This window comes from Gymnoscopelus braueri (genome assembly GCF_963280865.1).
Source record: "Gymnoscopelus braueri genome assembly, chromosome: 23".
Lineage (NCBI taxonomy): Eukaryota > Metazoa > Chordata > Actinopteri > Myctophiformes > Myctophidae > Gymnoscopelus > Gymnoscopelus braueri.
Genome location: NC_137625.1, coordinates 36,481,490 through 36,495,569, shown reverse-complemented (window position 1 = coordinate 36,495,569; position 14,080 = coordinate 36,481,490). Strand labels below are relative to the sequence as shown.

Genomic DNA, 14,080 nt, shown 5'->3' with positions numbered 1-14,080 from the left:
GAATAGACTATTTACTGTGGACAGCACTCCACGTCGGGTGAATGGCTTGTCGCTGTCTGACACTGAAAAGGTGATCGTGTCTGTTGCTATTTCCCAGCATAGTCCCAGACTACGTTGCACAGGTGTGGTCTCTTTGCTTAGATCTAAGTCCTTCAAACCCTTTGCATGGTCGTCTGGATGAAATGCTTCCATAACAGCTGGATGGTTCGAAGCGATCTTATGTAGTCGTAGGTTGGATTCGCTGAGGGATATTTGCGTTCTCTTCAGGAGGTCGATGGCTTCGGCAGCAGTCGGTAGAGAAGATAGCCCATCGTCGACATAGAAATGTCTCTCCACGAACTGTTGTGTGTCAGGACCATGTTCGTGGGCACCTTCTTGGGCGGCACGCCTGAGCCCGTAGGTGGCGACAGCGGATGACGGACTATTTCCAAAGGTGTGGACTTTCATCCTATACTCGGTAATATCCTTGGTCAGGTCATTGTCTCTGTACCAGAGGAACCTCAAGAAGTTTCTGTGGTCTTTTCTGACACGGAAGCAGTGGAACATTTGTTGGATGTCCGTGGTGATGGCGACCTTCTCCTTCCTGAAACGGATTAGAACTCCCAGGAGACTATTATTGAGGTCTGGGCCTGTGAGGAGTACATTGTTGAGAGACACCCCACCGTGCTGTGCACTAGAGTCAAATACGACCCGGATTTGATCCGGCTTGTGTGGGTGATAGACTCCGAATGTCGGCAGGTACCAGCACTCCTCGTCCTTTTTCAGTGCAGGAGCTGGCTCTGCATGGTCGTTCTCGAAGATCTTCCCCATAAAGGTGACGTATTGCTCTTTCATCTCTGGCTTTCTGTCTAAGGTGCGACGCAGGGACATGAGACGAGTGAGCGCTTGTTCACGGTTGTTCGGAAGACGTTGCCTGGGCACCCTGAATGGAAGAGGTGCAACCCAGCTATTTGTTTCGTCCATGTAGACCTCCTCATCCATAGTTTTTAAGAAGACTGTGTCCTCGATGGATGGGGCGGGCTTGTCGTCCTCCTTAGTTCTGTTGAACACTGTGCATCCAATTGTGTGCTCTGTGACTCTCCTTTTCGTGTCCTTTCGTTGCTCCCCGCCGTAGCTCCCCTTCTCTTTCAGCTGTATGAAGCTCTCGCAGGGACTGAGGAAGGAGGGTCTACCGTTCGCGAGTATGTTAGTTTTGAAAGTGTTCACAGCTGACTTGTGTGTATTCCCGAGGCATACGTCGCCCACCAGAACCCAGCCTAGGTCCAACTTCTGAGCAAAAGGGGCATTGTGTGGGCCGTTGATCTGCTGTCGAACTTTGTGCACTCTAATGATGTCTCTCCCGAGTAAGAGGAGTATCTTGGCCTTCGGGTCGAGTTCTGGAATGTGGTCTGCCGCTGGCTTCAGATGGGGGTGAAGGAGAGCTACTTCTGGTGTCGGTATTTCGGAACGGTTGTCGAGTATTTGGTTGCACTCTATGAGTGGTGGTAGAGCAAAACTTCCTCCTCCGTTTGCTGACTCAATTTGGAAGCCCTCTGCCTTTCTTCCGGACATATCGACTAGTCCAGCACAGGTTCTGAGTGAATAGGAGGATGAGTGGCTCTGGATGTTGAATACATCGAAGAAATCTGACCGGGCTAATGAGCGGTTGCTCTGATCATCGATAATTGCATACATCTTGATGGCCTTTTCGCGCCGGCCCTGTGGATATACTCTAACCAGACAGATCTTTGAACAGGATCTACCGCCCTGGCCCTGACCGCAGACTTCTGTGCAGTGGGAGGTGACCGTGGTTGAGGTAGCTGCTGTCTCTTCTTCCTCCCCGCCATTGTCCGATGCGGGTGGGGATGTTTTGAGTGTTTGTGGGGCTGGACCGCGGTGCATTACTGAATGATGGCGTTCGCTCTCGCACTCGCCACATTTCACCATCACTTTACAATCTTTGGCTAAGTGGGAAGTTGAGGTACAGCACTTGTAACAGATTCCATTCTCCCGTAGAAAGGCCCTTCTTTCTTCTAGGGGCTTCGCTCTAAAAGTCCTGCATTTACTGAGGGGGTGTGGCTTGTTGTGAATAGGGCAGTGTTTTTCCGGTCTTGGGCTGTTTTTTGTTGCGGTGTTCCAGATAGAGTCCTCATCTGAGGAAACATTCGTTTTGTGGACCGATATGGGAGTCCTGGTGTGGGGATACCGGCTGCTGTATTTCTCTCCTCTTTCGGGGGGCCTGCTGCTCGTGGGGGGTGCAAAGCTTGGGTCGTTTCTGGTACGAGCTTCGTAGCAGATGAATTCAGTGAAGTAGGAGAATGGGGGGAAATGGCCGCTGTGTTGGTCTTTGTACTTTGATCCGTAGGACAGCCATTTATCCTGCAGGTTATAGGGCAGCTTCTCCACTATGGGGCCGATGCCACGGGCGGTGTCCAGGTAGGCTAAACCCTTTAAGTAGCCATCTTCCTTAGCCGCTTGGAACTCCAACAAGAGGTCGCCAAGATCTCTGAGCTTGGTGTAATCTTTGCTGGAGATTTGGGGGAAGCAGTCCAGTTTCCCGTAGAGTGCACACTCGATAACTTCTGGTGAGGCATAGTACTCATTGAGCCTGGCCCAGGCTTTCTGGAGAGCAGCTCCAGGGTTGTTAATATGCACTGCACGTATCCTCTTGATGTGCTCGACTGACTCTTTGCCGAGCCATTTGACCAACAAGTCTAGCTCCTCACTGGCTGAGAGGCCCAGGCCCTCGACAGCATTTATGAATGACGACTGCCATGCTCTGTAACTCTCTGGGCGGTCGTCGAATTGAACAAGACCTGCACTCACCAGCTCGCGGCGAGCCAGGTATCTGGCAAAGTCTTCCATTCCATGTGTCTGGTGCGTCGAACCAGCTGGGGTGATGCTTTGTCTGGGGAGGAAGGACTGAACTGTGGCGTTCGTGGGCTGGTTGTAGGACTGGGCAGTGGGGCTTAGGGGCTGGCTATGAAGCTGAGTGGTGGGCCAAATAGACTGGCTGTAGGATTGGGCTGTGGGGTTGGTGGGCTGGTTGTAGGACTGAGTGGTGGGCCTAATAGGCTGGCTGTAGGATTGGGCTGTGGGGTTCGTGGGCTGGTTGTAGGACTGGGCCGTGGGGTTTGGGGGCTGGCTGTGAAACTGAGTGGTGGGCCCTATAAGCTGGTTGTAGGGCTGAGCTGTGGGGTTTTTTGGCTGGCTGGGGGTTCCGGGGCTGAACCATTGCTCTGAATGGGTGTGAGGGGTTTTGCCAACGGTTGGTTTGGGTGGAGAAACGTGGGGGTCGAGAGGTGGGTTTTTTGCCCTGGGTGGCTCGGCAAATTGACCGCTAGGGGGGGAACGTGGTTGGTTGTCGGCTGAGGTCGTTTCATAGAAATCTTGATGTGAAGCTGCACGCGTTCTATGACGTGTCGTATCTGCAGTTTGTATGTCCAGTTGAGACAGCGCTTTGACGTAGTTGCTGGTGCGCTCTGCAATGTCCTTTTCTGACAGTGCTTTGTCGCTGAGTGCTCCACTTTCCAATTCTGCTGCTTCTAGGACCTCGGCCTGTGCGATTGCGGCAGCTGCTTCTCTCTGTAGATTCAATGCTCCCAACTCTGCTTTCCATTTGGCCTTCTCCAATTTTAATTTCACCTCCTGCTCTGCAAATGATGCACGTGCCCGTGCGGCCTCTGCCTTGGCCCGGGCTTTTGCAGCGGCGCCCGCTGATGTTGTGGATGAACGGCCGCTGCTTCGGCTGCTTCGGTTGCTTTGGTTGCTTCGGCTGCTTCGGCTGGATACCGTAGAAATGTTGTCGTCTTTATTTTCATCCATGATGCCGTTTTCAGATGCTTCGTGCTTAATCTGTTGCCATAGTAGTAGTAGAACCAGCTTATCTCAATGTCTTTTCACTGTACTGTCCTCCTTGAGGTGTAGCAACCACAATTAGACAGCAAGCCAAACTCCATTCACAAAGGACATGGGAGTCAGGATGTTTGCTTCAACTCCAAATGTTTATTGAAGACTCAAATAGTTGTGAAAAACGGAGTGAAACTGCAAGACAACAATACAAAAAAAGAACAATACAGTTACAGTAGTGTTGTTGCTTATAAAAATGAGTAGAGGTAAATAAATGCAAATATAAATGTAGGATACATTTAAGTTATGGTAAGCATAGGCAACTGTAGCATGAGGTAAATATTCATTCACAGGCATTAAGAACTGTACCAAATCCCATACAACAACAATCTCTCAAGAGAAAAATAACACCAATAACAATAACATATGTAACCCACATGGTTGTGTAAAACTAAACATAAGAATACATCCCAAATCAACTTCACACAACAAGGTTAACTAATACAGCTCTAAGGAGTTAATAGTCAATAAAGTCACACTTACAGACAATGCTTGCCTGGCACAACAACAGCAATGGCAGCAAAGCTTTAAATGCTCTGGTTTGGTTGAAATGACTGGGATCTAACTCTCTTTAACAATGTTTTTGTGGATGAAAAAACGATCTTTTTTCCTTCCTGCTTCCTGTCTAGAGGGGAAGTTGTGTGATGGACTGTACCATTACACAGGGACACTAGGGGGTGCCAATACTACAACAATATAAAGGGCTGTACCATTACACAGCAATAGTGTAGGGGTGACAAATAACACACCAAGAGATTACAATTGACTGGGCAGAACAAGAATCAATTTCCGGTTACTGCATTGTCTATTTCTCGTTCAAATGTTTTCAAAAACATTCTTGAGAGCAACGTTTAGTTGTAAATGACATTGTGTGTTTGTTATGGCTGTCATGTTGGATACGGCAACAATCAAGCAGTGCAGCAGAGCCTTTGATTAGACTAGTTATTGAGCTTTGAGTCATTATCCAGAAATAACACACTGCTGAATTTAGTGATTGACCAATCCGAAATAAGCATTCAACCAAGCCATGTAATACATTGTATTAACATACTCTACCATACAGATTGGACTAAATACAATTGTATGCTAAAAAAGTTACATAATACCGCTTTAACTCTATGACTGCCGTCGACGCGTTATCGAGTCAATTGCTACTGTAGTTTGTCCAGTTGGCCGTCGACGCGTTAGATGTGCGTTTAGCTTTTTCATTGTTTAATCTGTGATCAGGCTGTTCTGTTTATTTTTCATCATCAGTTTCGTTTTCCGTTTACTTCACACTCACTGGGATCCGGATTCATGACGCAGATTCCGTTTCCGGTTCTCTTTTTTTCCCCCCGGTCATTTTAGGCCAGAATAGGGAAAAACACGGTTTTTCACACGGTATAAAAAACGAACGGAGAGCTCCACTTCTATTTTCTTTAGTCTGGGTGACGAACAGTTATCGTCGTCGTGTATCACAACGGTCTGAAGCCCGATCGGCGATTGTCGAAAACGTCACATCCGGTTATGACGTATGGACTATTTGAGCCCGTTTGGGGGGGGGGTCGAGCGAGTGAGCGAGTGATCGAGGTGTCTATCTGCTGCTCTCTGCTGGTCGATCTGTCATGTGTGTTTAAAACCGCAGCCAGACTATTTGAAAATTAAATAACAAAATAACAAAACAAAAAAACACGAAAATCGCTGGCACTGGGGGAGTACTTTATGAAAATACTCTGGCAGTCTAAGGGATATTACACACCGGGGCGAATTCTTCATGCGAATAAATACGTTTTTTTTTAAAACCTTATAAAGTCAATGCAAGCGTCCACATCAGTTTCGCGAAGCGAAAAAGCGTCTTTTAATTATTCGGAACGAGTCCGAATTTTGCGTATTTTCGCATGTTCGCCGGTGTGTAAGGACCTTAAGAGTTTAACAACATGAGCGCTTGTGTCCCTATTCTGACGCGTATATTCGGCAAACATTTGACATCTACGAGCAAAGAGATGTGGAAGGAGTGGTCCAAGTATAGACCCCTTCGAATACGCCGGTCAACAAAGTAGGCTGTAAGTTGTTAAATGTAGTGACGGCTGTGAAATAGCCTACTAATAATGGTCATTAAGGAACACCTTACAGAGAAAGAAGTGCAGATGTTTAGTAGATCTAGACAGAGAAGATTATTACATTTTCTTACATTTACTTTATTTGCTCAGCTCTCTCTCTCTCTCTCTCTCTCTCTCTCTCTCTCTCTCTCTCCTACATAATTAAACGTCAGCCAGTCAGTCAGTCAATCTTGGTTTTCCTCAGTGGCTTAAGCAATTGCTCTGCTCTGCTATTGATCATTAGCATGTGTACACAGTGAGGAAGCCCCTTTTTTCTCTTTGTCGCAATTTAATAAACATTTTAAAATGTTTATTTGCGCTTTGTTGTAAACAACGGACATTCTGAGTCCGCTTTGGCCGATGGGACTGTCGTCATGGTTACAGCCCCCCAACCTATGGGATCTGTGTGTGTGTGTGTGTGTGTGTGTGTGTGTGTGTGTGTGTGCGTGTGTTCGTGACGGGTCGCGCGCGTGTGTGTGTGTTGGAACTGTTTATGAGCGGCCGTTTGTGTGTGTTCTCTGTGGCTCTGCGCCGAGGCGACGGGACGTGCGCGCGTGCGTGCGTGTGTGTTTGAAGTGTTGCAGGTACCAAAGACAAAATCATGTGTTGCTGTATTACTTAAACACAGAGCTCTGCCACTCTGTGGCCTGGCAGTGTTCAATTGGGGAGGTTGCGGATGAATTCTGTATGAATTTGTAAAGCAGGCAAAAACCTCACTTTCTGTCTGTCTGACCTTCCCCCCTTCACTCATCTCTCAATTCCTTCTCCCTTCAGTCTCGCACTCACCCTCTCTCCCCTCTCTTCCTTGGGCCTCAATTTCCCAGGGTGGTGTATTGAGTTGAAATCAGATAACTGCCAGAAAGTGTGTGAGATCTAATGCATATCAAGTGAACAGCCACACCGACAGGGAGGAGAGGAGAGAAGAGGAGAGGAGAGGAAAGGAGGTGTAGGAGAGGTACAGTGTAACGATAATGGGATTGAGAGAAGAGAGAGAAATAGTGAGGAGCGGAATGGATGGAGGTGAAAGACAGGAAGGAAGGAAGGAAGGAAGGAGAGGGAGAGAGTTAGACATTCTTGGATTACGAGCAGTGCATGGTGGAAAAAGTACCCACATTTTCTAGTTAAACAAAAGTATCAATACTTTATGGCCGAGCACCGCTACCTCCGGTGAGCACCACTACCTCCGGAGGCCGCTAGCCTCCTGGCTTTGTCGAAGCGGCATTCCAGCTGGTGTCGGGAGAAGTCGCCACAGGCCTTGCAAGCGTCCGAACCCTTCGGACCGTCCAGGGCTATCCACGCGTGGTTAGGCCCCAGGCAGGAGATGCAAAGGCGGTGACGATCCTCAGCGGCGACGAAGAGGCTGCAGCTGTCCAAGCCGCAGGCACGCGGCGCCTCCATCTTCTCCTCTTGTTTATCCCCCGAGGCTAACAGGCTAGCTAGCACTTAGCTCTAACACTAGCCTGGCTTAGCACTTAGCTTAGCTTTAGCTGCTTCACAGCGGTAGCGCTGCAGCTTTTGCCTCGAGGCAGGAAAAACTTGAGAGGACAGGAAAAAAAATCAAGTAACTCGGGAGAGTTAAAAATAACTGAAACTTTATAAGAACGAATCACCCGTAGAGTGACACTGGGTGCCCTCGCTGTGGGAGTTGCTGGGATTCGAAAAGTTTCCTCGTGCTGTAGTGTTGCTTCAGGCTCCGTGCGCTTTCGCTTTGCAGAGTGAAGGAAGAGGGTGTTCCCTGTGACGCAAGGGGTTTTATAACCGAGGCTGTTTCCGGTTTCGCGTCCCATGACCCTGAACAAATGGAATTAGTACCGGGAGCTCATGTGTTGTGCTCTGTGCCATCGCCAGAGGGCGATGGTATCCCATAAGTACGTTTCTTATGAAGAAACGAAAAGAACAACTAAGGTTTTCAAATTATTGCAGCAGAGTAAAAGTACAATATTTGCGTCTAAGAAGTATTGAACATTGGAAATACTCCAGCAAAGTAAAAGTACCTCAAAATCTTTACTTAAGTACAGTGCTTAAGTAAATGTACTTAGTTACTTTACACCCCTGCGAGAAGACGGAGAGGAGGGGAGGAGAGGAAGGTGGAAAATGAAGACAGGACCGGTAGAAGAGAAGCAAAGAGGAGAAGGAACAGGGAGGTGAGAAGACAAAGCAGCAGAGATATTGACGTGAGTGACTAAGTGGTTACTCAAGTACTGTACTACAATGTTGAGAAATGTTTACTTTACTGGAGTATCTCCAATTTTCAATACTTTTACTTCAACTCCACTACATCTCAGAGGCAAATATTGTACGTTTACTCTACTACAATTGTTTGAAAACTTTATTAGTTACTTTTGCAGATATAAATGATTAAATCATAAAATAGACTTTAACCAGTTTAGTCCTATTTTATACATAGGCTATTTGAAAATAGCCGATCTACAAGCTCGATGCGACCCGTTGTGAGCTTGTAGATCTGCTATTTACATACATTAAGTATATTTTGATGACAATACTTTTGTACTTTTACTCAAGTAACATTTTTGAACACAGGCCTTTTACTTGTAACAGAGTATTTCTACATTGTGGTATTGCTGCTTTGACGTAATATATCCGAGTACATCTTCCACCACTGGATGGAAGATGAAGATAAGACGGGTAGCCTATAGAAGAGAAGAAAAAGAGGAGAGAGGAACAGGGGGGTGAGAAGATAAAGCAGCAGATATATTGAAGTGAATGAACTGCCAGGGCAGGAGGAGGAGGAGAAGGAAAGATGAGATGAGGGTTTTGAGGATAGAACCCGTGAGTCGGAAACCCAAATGGGCTCCGGGCGTTTTCTCGGTGGCTTTGTGTCCGACACGACTGGCAATTTATTTTCATGAGCCTTGTTGTGTCCCGGAGGCGAGAGAGGCACTTCTTTCTCTTTTTCATGCTTTCGCAGCTAGAAAAGTTTGAATTCTGACTAGAATTCAAAAGCAAAAGGACAAACCACTCTCCACCCGGCATGTGTTCTTGTCATCGTGCCTTGAATGGCCCAGAAATACCACTGTAGAAGGCCATTGAACCTCAGAAGAGTGGTGGGAAAAGTACTACATTGTTTTTACTTAACTATTGAAAATAGCCGATCTACAAGCTCACAATTCATTGCGACGCATTGTGAGCTTGTAGATCTGCTATTTGGCCGAAATGTATATAGGGCTGAAGTGGTTAATGTATGTTTTGTCAAAATGGACTTTAAGTACCAAAAGTAGAATGCATTGTGCAGAATGTCCCATTTCAAATGTCTAAAAAATCTACAAGCTCACAATGCGTCGCATTGCGACACATTGTGAGCTTGTAGATCGGCTACTGACACACCACTACATTTCAAAGACAAATATTGCACTTTTTACTACAGTTCTAGGAAGGGGAAAGGTAGGGTACATTATAAATGAACCACTTTTGGGGGAAATGTCTAAATACAGCAATTCATTGATATATAATATATATCAATGAATTGCTGTATTGAGACTATTAAATTCAGTGGTGGACATATATATATATATATATTATGTCCACCACTGAATTTAAGCACACTGCCTAGGGGAAACTATCCTGGCACCAGTGGTGGAAAGTAACTATGTACAATTACTTAAGTACTGTACTTAGGTATTTGTACTTAATTTCTTGAGTATTTCCAATACTTTTACTTCTACTCCACAAATATCAGAGGCAAATATTGTACTTTTACTCCACTACAATTATTTGAAAACTTTAGTTACTTTGAAGATTTTGATTATTATTACAAACAAGTAAGACGCGCGAACGCTGGAAGCGAACGCAGCTCGAAAATATTGTGTATTTACGGACTTGTAATCCGTGTTATTTCACCGTGATGGGGAGAGAACATTGACATCATGTGTGTGTGTGTGTGTGTGTGTGTGTGTGTGTGTGTGTGTGTGTGTGTGTGTGTGTGTGTGTGTGTGTGTGTGTGTGTGTGTGTGTGTGTGTGTGTGTGTGTGTGTGTGTGTGTTTTGCAGGCTGTTGTGCATTTTAATCAGAGCATTGTCTACATTCCTGCACTCTGGCGCACTCTGGCGGCTGCACACAGGCAGTGCACGCACACAGAGACACAGAGACACAGACACACACACACACACACACACACACACACACACACACACACACACACACACACACACACACACACACACACACACAACCCGAGCACGGTTTCATAGTAAGCTGTGTCAAGGATATTTGAACATAAACATTTAAAGTGAACTAGGTTGTTTTGATGCTTCCTGCTTTAGGACTGGTTGGCACTCTTGTGGCTTTACCTGTTAGACATCCTGTCTCCTAACAGAGACATTTGCATTATTTTGTTTCACTTCACATGCTAAGTTGACAAATTAACAAGTCTGAGGATGAGCCGAGTGATTGTTCCATGTGGGAGAGGAGGTCTTTTTTATGCTGTGAGAATTGTTTGAAGTCACTTGTATAAAACCTGTGACCTTACAGTGTGTTCTTTGAGCCAAACTGGATGTTCCATTGCATGATTTTGTTGTGCAAGTTTGCTCCTTTTACTCGAGTAAAATCTCTCATACTTGGAATTCTGAATTGTTGTCTTTGCCTCATTATGTATTTATGTTTTTGAGCACCCAGTACAGATTCCCCTTTGACAGCTGCACTTGGGCCGTGTTCGCAAACATACGTTAACCACTTCAGCCCTATATATTTCGGCCATTTGAAAATAGCCGATCTACAAGTTCACAGATCTGCAATCTTTCAAGAGATTTGAAAACTTCTGAAATGAGATGATGCATTCTGCATAATGAGTACTTTCTACTTTTGGTACTTTAAGTACATGTTGATACCAATACTGTTGTACTTTTACTCAAGTACATTTTGACTTCCGGATTTTTACTTGTAACAGAGTATTTCTACGTTGCAGTATTGATACTTTTACTTAAGTAAAACATTTGAGTACTTTCTCCACCCCTGCCTGGCAGTCTGAAAGCCATAAGACCTTCTATACTGACATAATCAGTGGACGGCTGTTGGGGTTTCAGAATAATGGGCCATCTCTCCCACTGAGAGACAGTGAATAATAGGGTTTGACGTTCAGTGGCCTTACTGGCAGGAAATGTGTCCCCAGCAATCCTTCACAATGATCGCTGTTGTGTATGAAGTGCACTGCCCTAGGATGGTTAGACATCAGTAGCTAGGTGCAATTACTCAAGTACTGTACTTAAGTACAATTTTGAGGTACTTTTACTTTACTGGAGTATTTCAAATTTTCAGTACTTTGACTTACTCCTTCTCAGAGGCAAATATTGTACTTTTACTCCACTATTATTTCAAAACTTTTGTTACTAGCTACTTTTCAAAAATTTTAGTACTTTTATTTTTGGTACTTTAAGTACATTTTGACTTCCGGATTTTTACTTGTAACAGAGTATTTCTACGTTGCAGTATTGATACTTTTACTTAAGTAAAACATTTGAGTACTTTCTCCACCCCTGCCTGGCAGTCTGAAAGCCATAAGACCTTCTATACTGACATAATCAGTGGACGGCTGTTGGGGTTTCAGAATAATGGGCCATCTCTCCCACTGAGAGACAGTGAATAATAGGGTTTGACGTTCAGTGGCCTTACTGGCAGGAAATGTGTCCCCAGCAATCCTTCACAATGATCGCTGTTGTGTATGAAGTGCACTGCCCTAGGATGGTTAGACATCAGTAGCTAGGTGCAATTACTCAAGTACTGTACTTAAGTACAATTTTGAGGTACTTTTACTTTACTGGAGTATTTCAAATTTTCAGTACTTTGACTTACTCCTTCTCAGAGGCAAATATTGTACTTTTACTCCACTATTATTTCAAAACTTTTGTTACTAGCTACTTTTCAAAAATTTTAGTACTTTTATTTTTGGTACTTTAAGTACATTTTGATACCAATACTTTTGTATTCCGGACTTTCACTTGTAATGGAGTACTTCTACATTGCAGTGTTGATACTTTTACTAAAGCAAAACATTTGAGTACTTTTCCCACCACTGGTTGACATGTCTTCGAGAACATGTGTGTGTGCCCGTGTCCCTTTTGTGTGTGTGAAAAATAATCAAAAGTTTTCAAAAACAGCCGATCTACCAACTTGGTAACACAATTTGGTAACAAGTTGATCCGTGATGAAGTCCAAAGTAAAGTCATTCAAGTGAAAACTAAATGTTTCAGATGTGTAAGGCTTTGATTCAGTTAGCTTCTGTTCACTGCAGATTAATGTGATTCTGGGGAATGAATGTCCTCTCTGTGAAAATGTCAACTCGGTTCCAGTTGTTACCTTAAATCTTTTCTTGCGTATAGGATGCCAGGATGGCCAAAAACGCCACTGCGACCTGTCAAAATCCTACTTATTATACTCAAGTTTTGGCTTTGATCCACAAAGCTGAGATCTGCCCGTTACGAATGCCGGTGCAGTTTTTTTTTTTAACCCACTTAGACCGGGAACGCATCTGTGTCATTTTTTTATTTCTTTGGCTATTCAAAAATAGCAGATATACAAGCTCATGGCGCGGCACCGAGTGAAGCTTGTAGAGCTTGTAGATCTACTATTTTTTTGTATAAATCGTGAAAATGTGTGCAAATCTTTGAACGTATATTTTTTAACATGTGTAACTCAAATCTTTGCTTTTGGGGATTCTACAAATGTCTTCTAAATCATAACAGTTTCTTTTTTAAAGAACGTATGTTGCTATAATCAGTGGTTCTCAAACTTAATTATGTCAAGGACCCCCACAATGATATGTATTTGGCCGTGGACCCCCATCTCAAAATATGTTGTTCCGGGGACCCCCAGATGCAAATATTTGAGTTACAAATGTTCGCTTCAAAAAACTAAATATATATTCAAATATTTGCTCACATTTTCACGACTTTTCTAAAATAGCAGATCTACAAGCTCATAGCGCGGCACTTGATGCCGCGCTATGAGCTTGTATATCTGCTATTTTTTTAATAGCCAAAGAAATCTTAAAATGACAGATGCTTTCCCGGGTCTTAAATGGGTTAAATCGTATTTATTTATCCTCACCTCGCAGCAATGACATTTGTCATTCTCTTGACAGCGAGGTGTGAGCGAAGGGGAAATGGATTTGCAGCCTTTTTAACCTTCCTGCGTGTGTTTCTTCTCTGCTGACTCGTAGCATCACGTCTCGTTGTGCTGACGCACGCGTCTGTGTTTGTCGGAGTGTAAACTGACTTGTGTGTGAGAAAAAAGGAAGTATTGTTTTTGAACTGGAGTAATACCTGGGAGGGATAGAACGTTCAATTCACCGCACTCACTGCGATGTTAAATTATTCCCCAAACTCGATTATGTTTTTTTCTGTGATTTGAGTGTGATGATGAATCACCTTGTATATCTGACGCGGCTGCTTCCTCGCTTTCATGAAACTGGTGACAAGAAATGTTCAGTTGTATCGACACAGCAGTAGACTGCAATGGGGTTTACTTTGCATTATTACACGGCTTGGTTGAATGCTTGATTCTGATTGGTCAATCGCTGAATTCAGCGGTGTGTTGTTTCTGGATATTTTTTTTTTTTTTTTTTTGCATAATTCGACTGAGATTGGCAGTCGAATCAGTCTGATTCGACTGCCTATCTCTCAGTCAAATCATGCAAAAAATATGTTATGCAATAGAGGAACATTCCATTTGGGCTGTAGGGGTGCTTAGTGTCTGATTTAACATATGCTATTGGTTTCTCCCAATAAATCATGATGTATATCCTATTTTTGGCAAACTATTAGTTAATTAATATAACAAACTAGGCCAATCTCTCAGTCAAATAATTAAAAAAAATATATATTATTATTATTTTATTTTTTTATAATTCGACTAAGAGACACGCAGTCGACTCGGACCCCCCGCGACTAATTAGTCGACTATTCGACTAGTCGAGGTCAGGCCTAGTGCGTGCACACGCATGCACGTTCATTTCTATGCTCGTCTATGCACGTAGTGTGGCTTGCATTGCCCTCTAGTGTTGGTTCTACAGAATTGCCTTTGGGGGGCGGTGAAAACGAGCGCTCCTTTTTCAATTTCCCTGGAATGCCAATTTCCCTGTAACATATATATCCATACTATTT

The 14,080-nt window shown here is 44.2% G+C and overlaps 1 long non-coding RNA gene across 1 annotated transcript in view; it reads left to right on the top strand.

The window, feature by feature from the left end:
- The window catches only part of LOC308079852, a 247,187-nt gene that overhangs the window by 75,317 nt on the left and 157,790 nt on the right, over positions 1–14,080 (top strand). The gene's annotated exons all lie outside the window — the stretch shown is intronic.